Source organism: Manis javanica, chromosome 3 (genome assembly GCF_040802235.1).
Source record: "Manis javanica isolate MJ-LG chromosome 3, MJ_LKY, whole genome shotgun sequence".
NCBI lineage: Eukaryota > Metazoa > Chordata > Mammalia > Pholidota > Manidae > Manis > Manis javanica.
Window position 1 is genome coordinate 97,932,518 of NC_133158.1, and position 21,165 is coordinate 97,953,682.

A 21,165-nucleotide genomic window follows, 5' to 3' on the forward strand; every position below is an offset into this window, starting at 1 on the left:
ATGAGTGCCACCTCAACAATTTCACCATTTTGGTTGTGCTTCCACATCATTAAAAGATGGCTTGAGGATGCACTTAGTAAAAATCAAGCAAATGAAATAGTGCTGGAACATAGTAAACTAGTTATTATCCTTAATCATTACTTATTTATGTTTTACTCACAAAGTTGAAAATAAAGTAGTTTATCTTAGACTATAGTATTTATGCAACTCCTATACTGTAATGCAGTACTGTAAAATAGAATTAGCTCTTCCCAAATATTTTATATTCAAGTGTGCCTTAACTGCTCTATGTACATGCACTTCAGATTTCACTTACATTCTCCAAATTGAGATTCTTTTTGAGTCTTACTTTTACTTGATTACTGAATGTCAGTTGATATACTCAAAAGCTGCCTGATCAAGGCTCATATCCATTATTATTAGGGGGAAAAAGCCAAAATGGTACAGAAAGTTGGTTATGAATGTCAGCTTTATTGATCAAATAAATTAGAATGAAATTTTAATAAGACAGACATATGACATTTTAGTCGTTAATAACTATAAAAAAAAGTCAATGATAGTAGTTTTATAACTAGCTTCTAAGCCTTGGATACACATATAGCTGATGCTTGGGAGAATATGGTTATTCCCATTAGTCTAATATGAGTTTGAAAACAAACCTCTCAATGTTTTACCTGACATTTTTCTTGTTAAATTTAACAGAGAAGTAATAAACAATATTGGTTCTTCAGTACAAAAAATGCTTCAGGGACTCTTTGTCTTTTATAACTACACATTTCAAGAAGTATTATTAAGTTTTTATAACTGTTGCTTACTTCACAGGTACATGAGGCTGGAAGGGATCCTGAAAAGTCATCACCCTGCCTTAAGGCAAAGTGAATGTAAGCCCTCCTAGAAAAAAATGGTAAGTAATTTAAGAATTAACTACTCCTTGCAGGACTGTACTCCATGACCACCTAGTCACCTAAAACCAAGCCCACCTCAGTAAGGGTATGCATGCAGGAGCAAAGCTACTTTAATTTTTTTTTTTTAATGAGGTAAAGCAAGCTTCAGATGCAATGATTAATTTAAATGCAGAAAATAATTCTTAATGGAGAAGTCTCAATATTTGAAGGCCTACTATTATCATCACTAAATTCAGGTACTATTTTTCAATCATAAGTATCTAATTAGATTTAAATACTTGTACATTTTGTATTCCCCAAACTTCAGCACTTTAACAAAAAAGGAAACTGTTGTTTAGCAATAAAGAAAGACGAAGTCTTCAAAATGCATCTCAAAAGCATATTGTAGTCAACCATAAAAAGTCATAGTAAATGATGATATCTAAAGGAATGCTTGAATGTGAAAACTCAATGAGAAAAGAACTGTTTCCTATTAGCTTTAACAGCAGGGTTTGTTATCATTTAAATACACGCTCTAATACATTTAGTGTTTTGTGCTACATTTAACAAGATTAAGTGAACACACACTGTTTCAATTCAAATCTTTATCGGAAATCAGAGGCAAGCCTCATTTCTTGCCAAAACATTCTCCTGTGGCTCATTCTTGGAGTAAATTCCATATAAGTAAATCTGTTTACCCAGGTGGGCCACTGATCAATTAAAGGATTTTCCTTTCAGGTAACTCTTTGCTTTACTAAACTTTGAAAACTTTATCTGAAAATTCTAAAAGTACCTAATTCTGACAACTGCTATAAAGACAATAATTTGTAATAAAATGAAAAAGGCATCTGAAAATAGCAAAGCATTAAAAGAAAATCAGAAGGATTATGTCTCAGAGTTACTACATGATTTCACTGTAATGCTACAACTAATTAGATTCTGAGGACATGCAGTAGACACAAGATAACTAAAAGAACACAATGTTTCACTATCCCATGTGTTAATTTTCCCTTGATAGAAAAAGTTTAAATTTTTCAATTCAAAACTAAAGTAAACTTTCAGGAACATTACAAAAGAGGTGGCCAGATCTCAATTTTCAGATAATCTTATTGAAAATTCTAACCTGTCATGTCATCCTAGACATCAAGTTCTCTTTTAAAGTACACTTTCAGTTTCTTGCATTTTATATTATCTTATAAGGTATTTCTCATTTCATTTATATGGTGAGTGAAAGTATGTATATTTTGAATCTAAATCAATTATAGACCTGCATTTTATAAAATGTTTTATAGTCTTCTAGCTCAAGTTCAGCAGATTTTTACAGCTTCTGAGGTTTTTTGTTTTTTTGCTTCCATATTTAAAAGTAACAAAATAATCTGACTACATAACTGGCTCCAGGAGGAAGGAGGTCTCCCACCTGTGGCAAGTTCCCTATGAACTCTCTGAGAAGGAAGGACCGCACAAGTGAGAGTTTGGGGGAAGGTTTTTTATTTCTCACAGCTCAGTATCCCTCTCCCACAGCACTCTCTGCCCCATATGTTACCTTATATGGCAAAGGTCTTTGCAGATTTGATTAAGGATACTGACCTTGAGATGAAAAGTTCATTCTAGATTACATGAAAGGGCCTAATCACACAAATCCTTAAAAGTGGACAATCCACTGTCCTGGGTCAGAAATAAAGGCATGAAGACAGAAGAAGGATCAGAGAAATGAAATGTGAAAATAACTTGACTTGCTGTTATTGACTTTAAAGATGGAAGAAGAGGGTCATGAGCCAAAGAATGCAAGCATCTTTTAAAACTTGAGAATGGCAGGATATATGCTTTCTCTTAGAGCTTCCAAAAAGAAGTACAGCCCTGCTACCACTGTAGTCTTCAACTGGTAAGACCCATATTAGACTTATGAACTCCAGAACTGATTTATTAATAAATTTATAAAACAAGCCACTGAATTTGTGGTAATATATTCTGGCAACAATAGAAAACTAACACAAAATCTGAGAGCTTTTGCATTCTACCTAGATTGTTAGTTACACTAACTTCTCTGTTAGAACCCACTTAGTATGTTTTTCTATAGACTTGCTTCATTCCCTAAATTACAGATAAGGGTGGACAGCTTTTAGATCATTGACTTTCATAACTGATTATTTTTGTTCTAGTGGCTAGAAAGTTGGAATATAATTTTAACCTACTTCTGGTAGAGTTAGGACTTTTCTTCAGTTATTCTCTGCACTAAACTTACTCCTGGATTTATCTATTGTTTCCCAATCTTCTTTTTGCCCTTGCCTTATTTTTATTCCTCAACCACAAATTTTCGTCTATTTTTTTAAAGTCATCATAAATCCTTCATGGTGTATAAATATAAAATTACATTGATACACCACTCTATAGTTATTAGAGTGGCCAAAATCTGGGATACTGATACCACCAAATGCTGGTAAGAATGTGGAGCAACAGGAACTCTCATGCGTTCCTAGCAGTGCAAAATGTTACAGTCACTTTGGAAAACAATTTGACAGTTTCTCACAAACTAAACATACTCTTACCATATGATTCAGAAATCATGTTCCTTGGTATTTACTCAAATAAATAGAAAACTTATGTCTACACAAAAAACTGCATATGGCTGTTAGATTCATAAATTATAAAATTGGAAGCAACCAAGATATCCTTCAGTACCTGATGGATAATAAACTGTAGTGTATCAAGATAAAGGAATATCATTGACATTAAAAAGAAATGAGCTATGAAGCCCTGGAAAGACATGGAGGAATCCTAAATGCATTTACTAAGTGAAAGAAGCCAATCTGAAAAGTCTATATACTATATGATTCCAACTTAACGAATTCTGGAAAAGGCAATACTATGGATACACTAAAATGATCAGTCATTGTTAGAGGTTGGATTCAGAAGAGGGATGAATAGACAGAGCACAAAGAATTTTTATGGTAGTAAAAATTATCTATATGACACCATAATGATGGATACAATTCATTATACATTTTCATGCTTTTATATTATCCAAAGTCTGTAGAAGGTACAACACCAAGAGTGATGTATAAAATTAACCACGGACTTTATGGTATCATGATGTGTAAATGTAAGTTCATCAATTGTATGAAATTTACCATTCTTAGCATAGATGCTGATAATGGGTATATGGTGACAGGAAGTATGTGAAATTTCTATACCTTTCACTCATTATTGCTGTGACCCTAAAACTGCTCTAAAAGGATAAAATCTAATAAAAAAAGAAAAGAATAAGTAAATTTGTTGGGGGAAAAATTAGAACAAAATAAAACAAAATGAAAAAAACCTTGGACACTGAATCTCTAATGACTTTTCCTGGTAGTCAATAATACTTCAAACATTTCATAATTTGATGCTGGAGGAATTAAGCACCTCCTGTTTACACCAATGGGAGAGAATTCATGAAAATTTGAGTGTAGTTTCATGCAGACTTTGTTCCTGTGCCTTTTCCTTTTGCTGATTTTGTTGTAATAAATCTGAGCTGTTACATGCATATTTGTTGACCTGTGATGCCTGCTAGAGAATTACTGAACCTGGTAGATGTGAACTCTGTACAGTAGGCTATCAGAGTTGGCAAAAGGCCCATAATGGTCAGAATTGCTATTATTTGGTTATTTTTCAAGTCTGCTAGTGATATATAGTTTTGTGTCACTGTAGATTTTCCTCTCTTGAATCACTGTATTCTCTAATCAATAAGGACATTTCATTTGATAGACTGAAATAAACAATTAATAATTAGTCCAATTTATAAAACTTTGTGGCTATAATCCCTAAATTGGGAATAATATGATTTTGCTCCAATCATGGTTGAAAGATCGCAAAGCACTGATGCTATCGGAAGTTATAAATTCAGACAACTATCAGTATTCATCTGCTATTTTTGTTGGGTATTTAGTAACAATGGCCAGTGAAACTATGTTTGCAGAAAATGTGCCCTGATCATATTCTGTTTTAGAGCGAGCTTCCAGAAGTGTCAGTTGCTGAAAGGTCTCAGGTGAGTCCCTTCCTAGGAACTGCCCCAGCCAGAGGTGACACTCCCTCACCACATATGGTGGCTCAACTTCTTGCTCTGCCCGGTCCTGCTGCCCTCACTTCCCTGTAGGTTTTATTCTCATTTCAAATCAACAATAACTTCTTGCAAACAAATCTCTTACCTCAGATTTTTTTCAGTAAACCCAACCTAAGGAAAAGCCAATATATATATAAAGTCTCTGTTAAATTTCTAAAGGAAACAGTTTACCTAGGTCTTCAAGATGTCTTTCAAATTACAAAAGAAATTCTAATTTAAGAATTGGTAAGCTAGAACTTGACCTTCTGTCCCACACTTTCAAAAATTCCACTGTAATGAGTGGACATTACGCTGCAATCTAATAGCATATCACAAGTAGACTTTTCAATCTCAAGCAATTATGCAAAAGAAATAGTAAAATTACTTTTTAAATTGTAGCACAAATAATGTAACATGGTATGTAAATACACTGATTTTTTTTAAATGTGACAAATGTGGTTCAGAAAATTTCTGTCAAATAGTAATTTAAATTTCTAATTTGCAAATTATGAGACTCTCATATGAGTCTCCTCTTCTCAGGGCTATTAAATCAACAAGTATTTTTTGAGTACTTTCCATATGCCCATCACTGCACGCTCTGGGGACACATGAGAAACATTAAATATAGGATCTCTTCATAAAAGCTTAAAATCGGGACGATTTTCAGAAGTCCAGTTATCACTAAATACTAAAAAAATAGAACTGTATTCGACAGTGTGGTTTATTAACTGCCAAATATTAATGGTTGCTTGGATTTTCCTTTTCTTGCCTACAGAATGCCCATTTTGCTTACAACATGAATGAAGCATTAGTCCCAGCCAGTGATAACAATCCTATTCCTCTTATTTTTATGGTTGATTTTCCAGGCTCTTTTCTAATTAGTGATGGTCTTGTAAACTATCTATTTGTGGCCAATAAGATGTAAGAGGATATCAGCAGGAGGGTTAACACTGCTACCTCTTTGTCTTCCTTTCCTGGGTGCAGATATGATACATGCAACATGTGTGTGTACACCTACGTCTATATACATGTATGTGTATATACATATATGTATGTGTATGTATAAAAGTATGTTTCTTTAAATTTACATAAGTTACATTATATCCCATGTAAAATATATTTCATTTTTCATTCAACAAGAATGTTTTGTGATCTCTCAATTTTTATATAGATATATTTCAACTAAGAAACATACCATCAGATGAAATTGTAGTAATATAAACATAAACATGTCTTAGTCATTTTACTGTTACAAACACACAATAATTACCTAACACCAAGTCTTGTTCTCAAAGCAAGGTTTCTAGTGTAGTATATCTGGGACACAATCTACATACATGTCCATTTTTTCCTAGATACTGACAATTGGCTCTACAGAGTTGTGCTAACATATACTCCCTCCAAGCATATATGAAGGTACTCATTTCCCTACACCCTTTCCTAAATGACACTCAGACTTTATTTCAGTAGGGATAGTGAAGATGGTATTTCATTGTCACTTTAATATATTCCCCAATAACTAGCAACTGAGAATGTTCTTGTTTCTTTTAAATTTTCTTTTATTTTATTTTTACACTTCAGATGGATCAGGTATTTTTGCATGAGAGGCTTTCAATTAAAATATATGAAAATGATTTAGAGGTAAAGTAGAAGATATGGAAATATCCTCATGCTAGAACATGGATCAAGAAATAAGTCTGTTAGTTGATATCAAGAATAATTAAATTTCCATTCTAGAAAATTTCCAAGCATTTGAGGAATGACATCATTAATCAAAGTTACTGGCTTTAAAGGCACAGCTCCTAATATTTTAGGATTTTATTCTTTGCTCTCACATAAGAACCATGCTTTTTAGTGTATAAACCTCTCCAGCTACTGGATTTAGCAGTCATAGTCCCTCACTGGGTATGTTTAATCACTTTCCAAACGCCCATTAGGAAGAGCTTTCCTTCCCAAATTCAATTCAGTCCTAAATACAAAGTTATAAATGTGAAAGCACCCATGTGTATTCTAAAGCACTATACAACTGTAAGGCACTGTCTTCATTACCTAGTGTTACTGGAGTTAAAGCCTAGAAAATTGAGTAGTGTGCTTCAGTGGCCTCCAATCACAAAGACACATCTGAATATGAGAAGAATATGAATACTGAAGCAAAATCCATCTTACAATTCCCCTATGTAAAATGAAAGTTTAATTTCCTTGAAGTGTATACCATCTCATACCTTAGTGTGTAGAAGCAAATTGTTTGCTTTTTACGTTGGTGCTATAAATGCCAGAAAATATTCTTCATATCCTTTGAACAGAGGCTTTGGTCCTCAGTAGATGGAAATGTGAACTATATTATCCTTGCCAAAGTCACAGAAAATACAACTATGTAAATCACAATTTCAAGTTGCAAAGAGAAAAAGGTCCCCAGAACTTGACAGGTATTTTTTGTTTGTTTGAAATACAAATCTTTCATTTTCTTCTGTTCTGTTTTCATTGAGTATAACCTCAAAGCAATGAATCTGTTGGTATTTTTTAATTCCCTGAAGTTCAGAAGACTAGTAGCTTACAAACAATGACAATTCACAGGTTACTGCTAATACATGCAAATTTCTGAATCACAACTGCAATCACCACTTCTCATTTTATGTGAAGAAGATCACGTAAATGATTTCTAAGGAGTGACATACATTTACACTTAAAGAATTGAATGAGTATTTTAAAATTTTATTTGTTTAAAATAAATTCACAATGCAATAGTGACTATTAAATGAAGCAGTAGTTTATAACTTGACCAAATGTCAGTGGGTAAAGAAGTTTTGGTTGGTATCACCCATCCAAAATGGGATGTAAATTTCCAATATGAGTAAAATTCATTTCCAGGGAACCCATAAAAATACAAACATATTCAGACACACACACCACTCGCATATCCTTCTGGATAACTTTTCCTAAAGGGAAAGAATGGGTCTGTAAGTGAACTTTCAGACACAATGGCTAGTTAATCTCATTTTTCGGCTAGGTGAGATAATTTCCTAAACGGTTTCTCAAAAAGAGACTTTGAATTGAAAATAGTTATTGTAAATTAATATGATGACACTGGTCTGAGGGGTAAGATTTATGTGCTCTTCCTCTGAAGGCTACAAACTGAGCAGTCCTTTGTTTAATATCATCTACTTCTTGTCTCCTTTTCTTCCTATTGAAACCCGAAGAGCTCTTTGCTATGAAGGCCACATTTTTCTATTAAGCATAACTAATCAAATACATGTATATAGCTGTATAAATGGGACTCACTTCAGTGTTGCTACTTTCACTCTAGTAAAAAATGCTTCAAGGACAAACAGCTCATTAAAATCATCATTTTACTCTCTGTGCTTTTGAAAGTATCCAGGCTTTTTGTTTCAGGGAAGTTTGTAAAAAAAGATTTTCTATTTACATAACATGGCAATTTGTATTATAGTCTATAAAATGAACTCACAATCCTAAAAACTGTGTAGAACTCACTCTTTGGTAAAGGACTGTATTCACTGATTGATTTTTTTTCTGTTTATTTCAATTTACTGTCTTAGCAATATATTTTTTGTGAGTTTAGCTTGCTTGTTTGTTTTTACCTTAAATCATATCTAAGCCAGCCTATAGCTATTTGGTTGTAGAATAAGAAATACTCATTTGTTCTCCATATAAACTACTTGTCCAACTGTATCACAGTACACCAACTGTCCAATTATTTATTTTATAAAACTATATGTTAGATAATATTTTTGTCCTACTTGATAGTCTACTTGTTTGAAATAATATAATTTGGGGACATTTTAGCTGAGTCCTTTCATTGTATTAATAAACTGCTAAATTTTTAAAAATCTTAACTTATCTCAAGAAATGGTTCTTCTACAAAACAAGCTATGATTATTAATTTAATGGCTCTCAATGAATAAAATGGGACATAGTTTTGTGAAAAGGTCAGCAGGCAGATTTTCCAGTTTCCAAAAGTGGCCTCTGAAGTCACTGCTGGAAAGTTATATCTGGTTGATATAAGTGGATAAATCCAAAATTCTTCACAGTTCTGTGACCCCTTCCACAAGTAAATATGAAATCATAGTGGTGGATTATCTTTTTTGTTTTTTAAATATGGAGCGCTTCACGAATTTGCGTGTCATCCTTGCGCAGAGGCCATGCTAATCTTCTCTGTATCGTTCCCATTTTTTTTAGTATATGTGCTGCTGAAGCGAGCAGTGGATTATGTTTTAAAAAATAGGAAGACCGATTATAAAGTCCTTCATTATGACTAAGAATCTTTGATTATAGAACTCGACCACAACGGAGTCCCTCCTCTATTCACCGTGAATCATATGTTAACCGTTATCTTGGCTTACATATGAAAAGAGCATGTGGTTGACCATCTCACAACAATATGTTGAAGAGGATTCTCCATCCCCAGACAAATCTTTAGTTTTCTCAAATTTATTAAGTGAAGTAGAGATTAATATGCATCAACCATTCCAGGTGCTTAACCTGAATACCTTTTATTTTTTATCTATAAATAGAAGGCAAGTAATAATGCTTAATGATAATGAATATCCAATAGTAGATCTAAATTTTAGGGGTAATTTGCTCGTCATGCTGTGTACCCTCAAAAGTCAGGAGATTGTGGTTCATAAACCCACTGAGCATAGGAATTATATTCCTATTTCTATATTCCTCAATTAAACTTGGTTCAACAGGAGCTACGAAGGCTCTGACTTTTCAATAAATATGCTAATGATAAATTTTAAATATTTTCCTCCTTTGAAGCCAAACTTTAGCAACAATTACAAATTAGCAGACTAGTCTATTTTGATACTCCTTTCAAATTAATGCTTCTTTGACAGATAATTGCATTATTTAAGCTTAAAAACAAAGAATTTGGCCTGTTTTACTTCTTTTCTCCTTGGTACTAAATGCTGACAATACTATTTTATCCTTTAAAATTATGTTGATGGTATAAGACAATGTACTTGGCAATAAAAAGACAATTTAGTTTAACTGAATACCTAAACGTATGTGGGAAAAAATGGTAAAATTGGTGATGGAACAGATTGTAAGGTCCAGTCAGAAATAACAATCCTAATTTTAAAATGTTTTCTGTGTTTATATTGGTAGATTTTATTATGAATGCTTACATTACAGATTCTTTTCAGATCAGAAAGACGTGTGTAATTTTAGACACTTGGTTTTAATTGTGAAATATTTTTCTAGACTCATTTGAGAAAAGACTTCACTCTGACTCCACTTTACTGAGCTTATACATCTTATTACAATCTCATTGCATAGATGTTTGACACTCGTGAACATTAATACCACTCATCAAAGGACTTGTATGAGCTGATAAAACAATAAATAAAAAAAATTTTTTCATTGACTCTGGTGCCCCCTGAATGTTATGTCAACTAATGAGTGTGAGAATTTATGGTAAGTGTGATTCTGTTCCTTAATTTAATTTGTAGACTAGGCTGTAAATTTGCCATGTTTTTATGCCAAGCAACCTTAGCACAGAAATAATTCCTAAAAGCCAATCTTCAGATATACTAGGAATACAGAGTACTAGATGGACTTATTATGAGATAAGTAATAAGAGTTACCATGAGATAAGTAATCTCAGTGGACATCCGTAGTCAATTGTAAATGCTACTCAAGCTAACAATATTTCCTTGAAATAGGAACAAATATGCAGAAACACTAATTGGATACAGAGAAGCACTTCAAAATCTGAACAATGTTTACTTGGCTTGCCTGGATAGTTTACACGTTTTTGAATTAGATATTCTGTTTTTTTTATTCAAGAAAAATAACTTTCAACTTTAAACATACTGATTTTCTTGTGTATCTTTCTTGACATTTTATTTCTTAAATAAGGAAAAAATACCTCATTATTTTAAGACAAATCTCATTGAATAACTCAAAGTGATTCATTTTCTTCATTCAACAAATTTTTTGCTAATAGGTACAACAATCAATGTAGGTGTAGACATTCAGCATAAAATAAGAATTTCTAAGAAGTCATCCAAAAATCAGCATGGAACAACAACAACAAACATACCCAGTAAAGGTCACTTCATATTTTGGAAAAACTGGGAAACTTAATAAACCAACTCCCTCACCCCAGTAGATAGATATGTGGCCAAAAGCTACAGGAATCCAGTAGGAGAAGGTGTAGGAAAAAGCTAACATATTAGGGAGTATAAGCTAAAGCACACAGCACCTCAGCAAGAGGAAGAGAAAATGAACTTTTTCAAGATGAGGGCCACTCCTGGAGATATAGACACAGAATTCTCTTTTTAACAGTGGGAAGAGGATTGTACTATCTGGTAGCAGGATAGTACTCAATTTAGTGTAAGTCTGAGAAACAGAGGAGGTAATGAATTAATAGATAAGCCATCTGTACAAAAACCAATTAACCAGTTTGTCATAGTGACTGCAAAAGGGAATCTTGCCATATATAAAATACAAAAGAACAAAAAAGCAATAAAACAAATAAAAAAATCAAACAAAATATTCTCATGAGGTTTCCTAACTCACTGATTGGGAAAAGCAAAGGAAAACTGAACTTAAACAGAAACTCAGTAATGTAAGAAAATTCCAATTAGTCTTGAACCAAGCCTTAACTCCTTACATGAATAATAGTTGGTCCACGAAAATCTTTCCTTACCAAAAAATAAATAAAAATAAAATATCCTTGAAAAGATACGTACAAAGATATCTTTTAGAGGAGTAAAAGAATAGGAAAAACAAATACAGAAATGAAAAATTCCCAACAGAAAAAATATTTGCAAGTTGAAGTGACAAAAATGGTGACCATATATATATATATATATACACACATTTTTATTGAGGCATAACTGATATATAATGTTATGAAGGTTTCACATGAGCAACACTGTGGTTACATTTTTCCATATTATCAAGTTCCCATACACACACACCACATTACAGTCACTGCCCATAAGCATACTAAGTTGCTATAGGGTCACTACTTGTCTTCTCTGCTGTACTGCCTTCCCATGACCCACCTACATTATGTGTGATAATCATAATATAACCTTCTGTTTCCTTCCCCACCCAGCCTCCACACCTCTTCTCTTTGGTAACCGCTAGTACCCTCTTGGAGTCAGTGAGTCTGCTGCTGCTTTGTTCCTTCAGTTTTGCTTGGTTGTTATATTCCACAAATGAGTGAAATTATTTCATACTTGTCTTTCTCCTCCTGACTTATTTCACTGAGCATAATACCCTCTAGCTCTATCCATGTTGTTGCAAATGATAGGATTTGTTTTCCTCTTATGGCTGAATAGTATTCCAATGTGTGTAAGTACCACTTCTACTTTATGGACACTTAGGTTGCTTCCATATCTTGGCAATTGTAAATAGTGCTGCAATAAACATAGGGGTTCATGTCTTTTTGAATCAGGAATCTACTTTTCTTTGAGAATATTCCTAGCAGTGGAATTACTGAGTCAAACAGTATTTCTATTTTTAGTTTTTTGAGGAACCTCCATATTGATTTCCACAATGCCTGAACTAATTTATATTCCCACTAACAGTGTAAGAGGGTTCCCCTTTCTCCGCATCTTTGCCAGCATTTGTTGATCCTTGTCTTTTGGATGTAGGTCATCCTAAGTGGTGTGAGGTGATATCTCTTTGTGGTTTTAATCTACACTTCCCTGATAATTAGCTATATGGAGCACCTTTTACCTTGCCTACTGGCCATCTGAATTTCTTCTTTGGAGAAGTGTCCGTTCAGATTCTCCACCCATTTTTTTAATCAGATTATTTGCTTTTTGGGTGTTGAGGAATGTGAGCTCTTTATATATTTTAAATGTTAGCCCCTTGTTGGATATGTCATTTATGAATATATTCTCCATTACCATAGGATGTCTTTTTGTTCTGCTGATGGTGTCCTTTGCTGTACAGAAGCTTTTCAGTTTGATGTAGTCCCATTTGTTCTTTTTTGTTTGTTTGTTTCCCTTGCCCGAGGAGATATGTTCAGGAAAAAGTTTGCCTGTTTTCTCCTATGAGTTTTATGGTTTCAAGACACATTTGCCTGTTTTCTCCTATGAGTTTTATGGTTTCATGACTTACATTCAGGTCTTTTATCCATTTTGAGTTTACTTTTGTGTATGGAGTTAGACAATAATCCAGCTTCATTCTCTTACATGTAGTTGCCCAGATTTGCTAACACCAGTTGTTGAAGAGGCTGTCATTTCCCACTATATCCATGGCTCCTTTATTGTATATTATAAGATATAGTAATATATTATCATATATTAAATTTGTGGGTTTATATCTGGCCTCCCAATTCGGTTCCACTGATCTATGGGTCTTTTCTTTTGCCACTATCAAATTGTTTTGATTACTGTGCATACTAGAGCTTGAAGTTAGGGAGTGTAATCCCACTAGCTTTATTCTTTCTTCTCAGGATTGCTTTGGCTATTCGGGGTCTTTTGTGGTTTCATATGAATTTTAGAACTATTTGTTCTAGTTCATTGGAGAATGCTGTTCATATTTTGATAGGGATTGCATTGAATCTGTAGATTGCTTGAGGCAGGATGTCCATTTTGACAATATTAATTCTTCTTATCCATGAGCACAGGATGAATTTCCATTTATTAGTGTCTTATTTCTCTCATGAGTGTCTTGTGGTTTTTAAGGTATAGGTCTTTCACCTCCCTGGTTAGGTTTATTCCTAGGCACTATATACTTTTTGATGCAATTGTAAATGGAATTGTTTTCCTGACTTCTCCTTCTGTTAGTTCATCATTAGTATATGGGAATGCAACATTTCTGTGTATTAATTTTGTATCCTGCAACTTTGCTGAATTCAGTTATTAGTTATGTTAGTTTTAGGGTGGATAATTAGGGGTTTTTATGTACAATATCATGTCATCTACAAACAATGACAATTTAACTTCTTCCTTAGCAATCTGTATGCCTTTTATGTCTTTGTGTTGTCTGAGTGCCGTGGCTAGGACCTCCGGCACTATGTTGAATCAAAGTGGAGAGAGTAGGCTTCCTTGATTGTTACTGAAATTAGAGGAAAAGCTTTAAGCTTTTTGCTGTTATGTATGATGTTGGGTATGGCTTTGTCATATATAGCCTTTTTATCTTGAAGTATATGCCCTCTATATCCTTTTTGTTGAGAGTTTTTATCATGAATGGATATTGAATTTTGTTAAAAGATTATTCAGTGTCTTTTGAGATGATTTGTCTCCACATATTGCCTCACCTCTGTTTTTATTTGGTCATTGATCTATTGATTATTTAGGAGCATGTTGTTAAGCCTCCATGTGTTTGGGGGTTTTTTTGTTTTCTTTGCATAATTTATTTCTAGTTTCATATCTTTGTGGTCTGAGAAGCTTTTTGGCACAATTTCAATCCTTCTGAATTTACTGAGGCTTTTTTTGTGGCCTAGTATGTGATCAATTCTTGAAAATGTTCCATGTGCACTTGAGAAAAATGTGTATCCTGCTGCTTTTGGGTGGAATGTTCTATAGATGTCTGTTAGGTCCATCTGTTCTAAGCATTGATCAGCACCTCTGTATCCTTACTTATTTTCTATCTGGTTGATCTGTCCTTTGAAGTGAGTGGTTTGTTGAAGTCTTCTAAAATTTGTGTATTGCATTCTATTTCCCCCTTTAATTCTGGTACTATTTGTTTCACATATTTATGTGTTCCTATGTTGGGTACATAGATATTTATAATGGTTATATCCTTCTGTTGGACTGACCCCTTTATCATTATGTAATGTACTTCTTTGTCCTTGTTACTTTCTTTGTTTTGAAATCTATTTTTTCTGATATAAGTATTGAAATTCCTGCTTTTTTCTTCCTATTATTTGCATAAAATATCTTTTTATACCCCTTCACTTTTAGTCTGTGTATGTTTTTGGCTTTGAAGTAAGTCTCTTGTAGGCAGCACAGAGATGGGTTTTGTTTCTTTATCTAGTCTGTAACTCTATGTCTTTTGATTGGATCATTTGGTCCATTTACAATTAGTGTGATTATCAATAGATATGTAATTACTGCCATTGCAGGGTTTAGATTCGAGGTTACTAAATGTTCAAGGGCTGCTTCTTTATTATCTAACAGTCTAATTTAACTCACTTATTATGCTATTTCAAACATAATCTAAAGGTTCTTTTTTTCTCCCTACTTTTTCTTCCTCCTGCACTCTTTATATATTAGGTGTTATATTCTGTACTCTTTGTGTATCCACTGACTGACTTTGTGGGCTGTTGATTTAATTTTACATTTACTTAGTAATGAATTGGTCTACTTCCTTTACTGTAGTTTTATTTTCTCTGGTGACAGCTATTTGGCCTTAGTAGCAATTCTATCTAAAGTAATCCCTTGAAAATACATGGTAGAGATGATTTGTGGGAGGTAAATTTCCTCAACTTTTGCTTATATAGAAATTCTTTAATCCCTGCTTCAAATTTCAATGGTAATCTTGCTGGGTAGAGTATCGTAGTTGGAGGCCCTTCTGTTTCATTGCATTAAATATATCCTGCCACTCCCTTCTGTCTTGTAAGGTTTCTGCTAAGAAATCTTCTAACAGCCTGATGGGCTTTCCCTTCCTTATACATGGCCTTTTTTCTCTTTCTGGCTGCTTTTAATCCTCTCTCCTTATCCTTAATCTTTTTAATTGTTATATGTCTTGGTGTTGTCTTCATAGGATCCCTTTCATGAGTCAGAGATCTCTACAGCTGCATGACCTGAGAAATGATTTACTTCCCCATCTGGGGAAGTTTTCACAATTACTTCCTCTAAGAGACTTTCTACCCCTTTGTCTCTCTTCTCATTCCTTTTTTACCTCTATAATGTGAATATTGTTCTGTTTGGAATGGTCACATAGTTCTCTTATTATTCTGTCAGTCCTAGAGATTATTTTTTCCCTCCATGCCTCAATTTCTTTGTTTACTTGTTCTCTAATTTCTATTTCATTTACCATCTCCTCTACCTCACCTAATCTGCTTTAAATACCTCCATTGTATGTTTCATTTCAGATGCTGTATTTTTCAAAGTCTCTATTTCTTTCTTTAACTCCTCCCTGAGATCTTGACTATTTTTCTGTAGCTCCATGAGCATGTTTATGATTTTTATTTTGAAATCTTTATCAAGAGAATTGGTAATTTCAGTTTCACTTAGCCCTCTTTCTGGTGTTTTTTCTTATAATTTTGTTTGGACTAAATTCCTTTGCCCTTTCATATTTCTAATGATTAATATGGAATAATAACTTTGTGTAGGATTCACCCCCTAGTGTCCAGAAGCTCTACTCTCTGGAGCTGCTCAGCACCTGGAGCGATGGTGGGGTTTGCAGGCACATACCACCAGTGCCTGCTGGGAGGAAACAACTCTTTCTTGCTTCCCAGCTACAGTGCCTTTCTCCTCTGCCTATTCCAGTGGGCCGAGTACACAGGGAGGAGCCTCTGCTTTATGCCCCTGTAGGTGCCATCATTGGGGCTGCCCTCTGGCTGGCCTGGCATGATGGCAGGGGTGCAGGTGCCTGCCAAGAGGAAGGAGTGGCAGGCTTCATATTGCAGTGTGGTGCCTCAGTACCTCATTGCCAGCCAGAGGGATGGAGCATTTGAAGCTCCTGAAAGTTCCCAACCTCCTGGGCTGAGTGTCCTGGGATGATTTTGTCCACCTTCCCTTTCTTCTGAGTGAGCTTTCTGTAATCCTTGCTGTTTTAGCACCCCTCTCACTGTTGGGAAGTCTTTCAAACTGACCACCTTTCTTTTGTCTCAGAGCAGCTGGTGTTGGGTGCCTGTTCTCCACAAGTCGCTGGAATCTCATTCTCTCTGGGTATTCTGCCTGTCTTTGTTTTCCAAACCCTCTAATCTCCAGAACACTATGTGATGTTGGTTTGTGTTCCCAGAGATCTCCAGGGGTGGGTGTTCAGAAATCTTGGGCTTCTACTCCTCCCTGCTCCATTTCTCTTCCTCTCACCCATGAGCTGGGGTGGGAGGAGGGCTTGGGTCCCACCAGATCACATATTTGCTTCTTTACCCTTTTCTGTGAAGTCTTATCTTTTTCCCAGATGTAGGCATTCTGATGTAGTCTTCAGGACACTCTTTAAGGATTAGTTGTATTTTCTGTATTTTCATGTTTTATGTGGTCTTAGGAGAAGGTTTCTGCCTCACTTCTCAAACCATCATCTTTTTCTCTACATTGGGTGTTTATCGTGAGTTGAAAAGAGTAACTGTTTCAATGAATCAAGAACACACGGCAAAAAGCCAAGAACTCAGGGAATAAACAACAATTAAGAGAAATTTAAAAGTGGGGTAGGGCGCGGTTCAGTACAAAAATGAAAGGAAATATAAAAACATGACCAAAATTAGGTTAATCTGAAGAAAGAACAGGAAAGAACATATGGCTAAAACAGCATTAAGAAGAAAGAACATTGAAAAAAAATAGGAAAATGGAAATAGTTAAAATGAATACAAATTTTTCAAAAGAGAAAAAAATGAAAAACCACAAGTGTAGAAGATAATCAAAGGACATTTGTTATAAACTTCATCTCTGTAAAGAAATAAATCAAAATAACAGGACAGAAGGAAAATAAAAATTTGAGCAACAAAAAGAAATTTTCCTTTGTTCAGAAATAAAAGAAGACATGCTATCTAAAATCAAAAGAGGACATTTTGTTATAGATACAATTAATTCAGAATGGCTAATGAGACAAATTCTAGCAAAGGTGTATAAATTCAAATGAAAGATGCTTCATGTAGAAAGGAAAAATTATTTTCTCATCTAAGAAGGAAAAATCTGATTGGTATCAGGTTATCCAGCACATCCAGATGTTAGAAGACAATGAGACAACACCTACAAAATACAAACACTATAAAACTAAAATAATGTGCTGGAACTAATATCAAACATAATATCACACAATAAATAGAAGACTTCCATATTTGTTTATAAAACCCAAATCTAGACTCTAGAAGAAATGCAATGTATACAATTTAGAAAAGTAGAAGCTAAGATATCAAAGTATAAAAAACACTTACACACATACGCACACCACACACAAAGAAATACAGGATTGAAAACTTATCAGTCCTGCCACAAAACATCAGATGAATTGAAGGTTTTTTTTACTCTTATAAGTTGCAGTTCACAGTGAATATCTAGGCCTATAATGCTACAGCATGAACAGGTATAAAGCAAACTAGAGAGAGCATGTAGGAAGACAAAGGCAAATACATCAGTTTTGTCTTTCCATCCATGGAAATTAAAGGGACAAACAATGAGTAAGACCTAGCATATCTAAAAAACATAACTAATAACCGTCCAATGGTGTATACCAAGCTCTGTATCTTGAAAACCAGAACAGAACATAATCTGCATTCAATGGCCCATTGATTATTTACAAAAAAACAGCAATGTTTTAGGCCACAAAGGAAAATTCAGTAAACTCCAAGAGGTAGGAAAAGACAAGATACATTCTCTTATCAGTCTATAAGTAATAATAAAAAAATAAAACCATCTGAAAATAAAAAACAGAAATCCCTATTTTGGGATCATAGAGAAAACCACATACAAACAAGACTGAAATATTTCCTGAAAAATTAAAATAAGGACACCCTAAATATCTTCTAAGACACAAAGCATAAATCACCTCCTAAGTACATGGTATTGTTTCAATTATTTTCCATTTGGTAACAATTGAGGTACAAAAGCCACATAGCCACACAGCTAATAAGGATAGGAGTTGAATTTAAACTCAGTTGACTGACTTCAAATTCATTCTTTTTACATTAGTTATCAATGACTTTTAAAAAAGCATCAGAGCCATTTTTCTTTTACCTTTAAAATGAGGGAGTTGAATTAGAAAACAATAGCTAGTTTTTCTGTATTGCTTACAATAGAGCATTCAGTGTTACAGGTTTTTTCCATGCATTAATGTTTAATCCTCATATCAATTTTATGAGGTAAATATCACTATTATGCCTAAATTAAAGAAAATTGGGCTCTGAAAGTTGAGTAACTTTGCCAGCTACATAGTTACTAAGTAGCCAAGCCAGAATCTGAGCCTAGAGAGTCTGGTTGGCTATAGACAGCCACGTTTTAGAGGTAGTGTGCTTCAAACTTACCTTCTAATTCTAGAATTCTGTAAGACACATTCCTTAGTATTCAAGACATGAATATTTTAAATAATTTATGATGGAAAATTATACAGCTCTCAGTGAATTACACATGGATAACAAGGAGAACTATTCAGATGAGTTTTTTCCCAGGGTAAATGAAAAGTAAAATGCCAGGGTCCAATCACACAGCACAACATCCCCAATTGTTAGTGAAACAAAAGAATTGTTTCAGTACCATAAAACAGCACATGTCCCAAATAAGCTTTTTTAACCAACACAGATGGTGTAGGTTTGATCCAGAGCTGTTATATAAACATGTTAGTTTATAAATGAAATTGTCCAACTTCAATGACAAATAGCCATACATCTGCTTAATAATCCTTCCTGTACCATTTTTAGAACAGAGTAATGTAATTATTTTCCCTGATTACAAAGAATTTGGAAGTGAATCATATAGATGCTTTGCTATTTACAGTTAAACAATCATTTTCCTCCTCCTTCCTTGCTATCCAATAATATTTCTTTAGTATGTTGAACCTAAAACCTGAACAAGGAAAGGTAAATGTAAGTCTATATATTAAAGACAGTAATCACCTGAATTTCTACTACTGGGGAAATAATATATGGTGCTGTAGGGAACAATAAATAAGACATAGAACAAGAGAGTTAAGTGTTTACATTGCACATAAATATTGCTCTGTTTTGGATAGGGAATAAGAAAAACAGGAGGGGACGGAGTGTACATCTACAGAAGGAACTTTCGCACAACAGCTTAGGAGAACAATTATACACGTTTCTCAGAGGGTCAAATGAACAAGAAACTTTGGGAGATGAAAAGCAGGTATAATTTGTCAGCTTCCAAGTGTATAAAGAAAGTTTCCTTTTTAACAAATACGTGGTTAAGTCCTTAGGGTAAAGTCGTCTCTGCCATGTTAGAATCATAGACAGTAAAGAGACACTGAACTATCAATTAAACTACGTACTTCAAAATGAAAATGAACAAGTATGTAAAAGTCTTATATAAACGTAACATTTAAACCCATATAAAAATACCTATAAAGATTATAAAATCACATTTATGAAGGTAACAGTAGTGTGTTTAGTATCAGGAGGAGATTATATAGCAGAATAAAGAGGACTATGGAATTCTACAAACATAAGCTTGATTCCTATCCTGCCACTCAAATATCTGACAAAGAAGCACTAGTGATGAGATCTGACAGTGATAAACATCAGCAATAAAGGAAAAAAAGGAAGGAGGAAAAAAAAGGTGAGACAAACATGGTCATTAAAATCCTCCTCTGTTCTAAGACTCCGACTGATGATATCTACTCAGATTTCTTAGAGAGCATAGTGGTGTAAAATAAAGTTGGCTCCTATTTTGAATGTCTTTTTTTTCTTCATGATAATATGGCATTTTGCAAATGCTTGTTAGAACATTAAACTAAACTAGCCTGTGAATTCTTATGAATGATCTTAACTCAATGATATATGAAAGCTTCTACTTGGTCTCTCTATATACATTAATTAACCTGTAATTCTGAAAAGATTATCTTAATTTTTAGTAATTTGGATGAGTTGGTGAAAAAGATTTAGAAGTATTTGTAATCTTATTAGCATTCTGGCCATAAAGATCAAGAAATTTTTATTAAGTGAGCTACAGTGAAAAATTATGAAAATTATTCACAGTGCAAAATGTTTTATCTATTGTTTCTGTTTGAATTGAAAAGTGAACAAGCCACTCTAATAGTGTAATATCTAGTTCATTTGACCCATTGAAAATTGATTTGACACATGAACCAACAGTGAATTCATTTATTACTTTAGAGCAGCAATGTTATAACTGTTACTTATTCACAAATAAAAAGAGACCTCCTATTTTATTTAAGAAATTTAACACAATTCATTTTGTTCAGCTGTACATGGTGAGAAACAATTTATATACACTATTTTTTCTCTCTCTAGCCACAACATCCCCATATTGCATTTATTTCCCAAGAGCAGGTGCTTTAAAAAAGCATCTGAAGGAAATTCTCCTTAATTTTCCCTATAGAAAAATGATTTTCCATGCAAAAATTTTGCTAACATAAACAGTTTTT

General features: G+C 33.8%; 1 non-coding gene across 1 annotated transcript; it reads right to left on the reverse strand.

The window, feature by feature from the left end:
• Positions 1-9,069: 9,069 nt before the first annotated feature.
• On the reverse strand, positions 9,070-9,180 carry LOC118971407 (U6 spliceosomal RNA). Its single transcript, XR_005059824.1, has one exon. It is a non-coding gene; the product is annotated as a U6 spliceosomal RNA (small nuclear RNA).
• Positions 9,181-21,165: the final 11,985 nt, after the last annotated feature.